Genomic DNA, 2,172 nt, shown 5'->3' on the forward strand with positions numbered 1-2,172 from the left:
GAATAGTTGAACCCTACATATATATGCATATATTTGCTTTTATAAATGAAATGCCATTTTTATTGCCAGATTTGTTTGTACAATATTATACACTAGGTCATACAATCTAAGTCAAGAAGTTTTATGTCAATTCAACTAAAATATGAAAGACAGAAAGAATGACTTTTTAATGAAAGACTGTTCTAATCTAAATGGATCATTTGCCCTTGGAAGAATTCTATTAAGTGCTGTATATCATTCTTTTAAATTATAGACATCTTTCTTGTCCTCTTCAAATATATTTGTCCTGACCCTTTCAGTTCTCCACTGAAACTTGGGAGTGTGTTGTCAGCAATCAATATGTATAATTGAAGTGGTGATAAATGCTTAGGTTTGCATATATGTGTGGACAGAGAGTGGGGAGGGAGTTTCCAGGAATCAAACCTAGGATCTCATACACACAAAGCAAATATTTTACAATTCAGCTACAGCCCTAGCCCATAACTCATGGCCTGTAGAGTTGGAAGGCTTTTTCCAAGCCTCGCTTCAATCATCCCATAGGTATTGGTACAAGAGAAATATTTTGGTATCTATGAACTTCATTGTCTTAATATGTTTAAAGGAATTTTTAAAACAAAGTAGTTGTAGATATCCACTCAAAAAAATGTTCTGCAGGCAGCCCGGAAGCGGAGCGAGAGGCTGAGGGAGTCGGAGAAGCTATCCGCTGCCATTCTTGGGGCAGAACCTGACGAGCCGCCACCGCTATGGATGATCGGGAGGATCTGGTGTACCAGGCCAAGCTGGCCAAGCAGGCTTAGCGATAGACGAAATAGTGGAATCAATGAAGAAAGCAGCAGGAATGGATGTGGAGTTGACAGTTGAAGAAAGAAACCTCTTATCTGTTGCATATAAAAATGTGATTGGAGCAAGAAGAGCTTCCTGGAGAATAATCATCAGCATTGAACAGAACGAAGAAAACAAAGGAGGAGAAGACAAACTAAAATGATCCGGGAATATCGACAAATGGTTGAGACTGAGCTAAAGTTAATCTGTTGTGACATTCTGGATGTACTGGACAAACAACTCATCCCAGTAGCTAACACTGGCGAGTCCAAGGTTTTCTATTATAAAATAAAAGGGGACTACCACAGGTATCCCACTGAGTTTGCCACAGGGAATGGCAGAAAGGAAGCTGCAGAGAATAGCCTAGTGACTTTCAAAGCTGCTAGCGATACTGTAATGACAGAACTTCCACCAACGCATCCTATTCGCTTGGGTCTTGCTCTCAACTTTTCTGTATTCTACTATGAAATTCTTAATTCTCCTGACGGTGCCTGCAGGTTGGCCAAAGTAGCTTTTGATGATGCAGTTGCAGAACTGGATATGCTGAGTGAAGAAAGCGATAAGGACTCAACACGTATCATGCAGTTGTTACGTGATAATCTGACCCTATGGACTTCAGACATGCAGGGTGATGGTGAAGAGCTAAATAAAGAAGTGCTGCAGGATGTGGAAGATAAAAATCAGTGAGACCTAAAAAAGCCAACAAGAAAGACCATCTCTGATCACCGCACTCCTTCCCACCCCAACCCCTTTGGAAAGTCCCACATTGTTACTGAGAAACACCAAATCTGACTTTTAAATTTGGTCTCAGAATTTAGGTTCCTGCCATGTTGGTTTTTTAAAAAACAGGTTTCAAAAGTTCTTAAAGGCAAGAGTGAATTTCTGTGGATTTTACTGGTCTCGGCTTTTAGGTTCTTTAAGACACTAACAGGACTGCATCAAGGCTTTTTCAACATTACTGTATTGTCTCTTGCCAGATGTGGCAAGATCACTATTAGAAATGGAAATTGCATTTGAAAGCCATTGGATGTCTAAGTGATGCAAAACATCTAAGCAAGGTGGATCACACTATAGAAGCATATGTTGTATCATTTTAACTTGAAGCTAATTTGAACTGCTGGATATCTGACTGGAGCCACAAATACAGAATCTGTATTGTTCTTACTGAAACACAGGTAAAGGTAAACAAGGTAAAGGCCCTCCCGTTGATCGTCGATTTGCTCGAGCGGGCCCAGTAACGTCTCCATTGGAGACTTTGTTGCTACTGTGTCTGGCATATCGAATACTCTTGGTAGCTTGCCGGGCTCTCCGAGAGGGGCGGAGGAATCGAACTCGGGTCGGCCATGTTGG

General features: G+C 40.9%; 1 pseudogene; it reads left to right on the top strand.

The window, feature by feature from the left end:
* The first annotated feature begins 666 nt into the window (after positions 1–666).
* On the top strand, positions 667–1,830 carry LOC130038526 (14-3-3 protein epsilon-like; annotated as a pseudogene).
* Positions 1,831–2,172: the final 342 nt, after the last annotated feature.

The sequence above is a fragment of the Sorex fumeus genome, unplaced genomic scaffold (assembly GCF_029834395.1).
Source record: "Sorex fumeus unplaced genomic scaffold, SorFum_2.1 ptg000077l, whole genome shotgun sequence".
Taxonomy (NCBI): Eukaryota; Metazoa; Chordata; class Mammalia; order Eulipotyphla; family Soricidae; genus Sorex; species Sorex fumeus.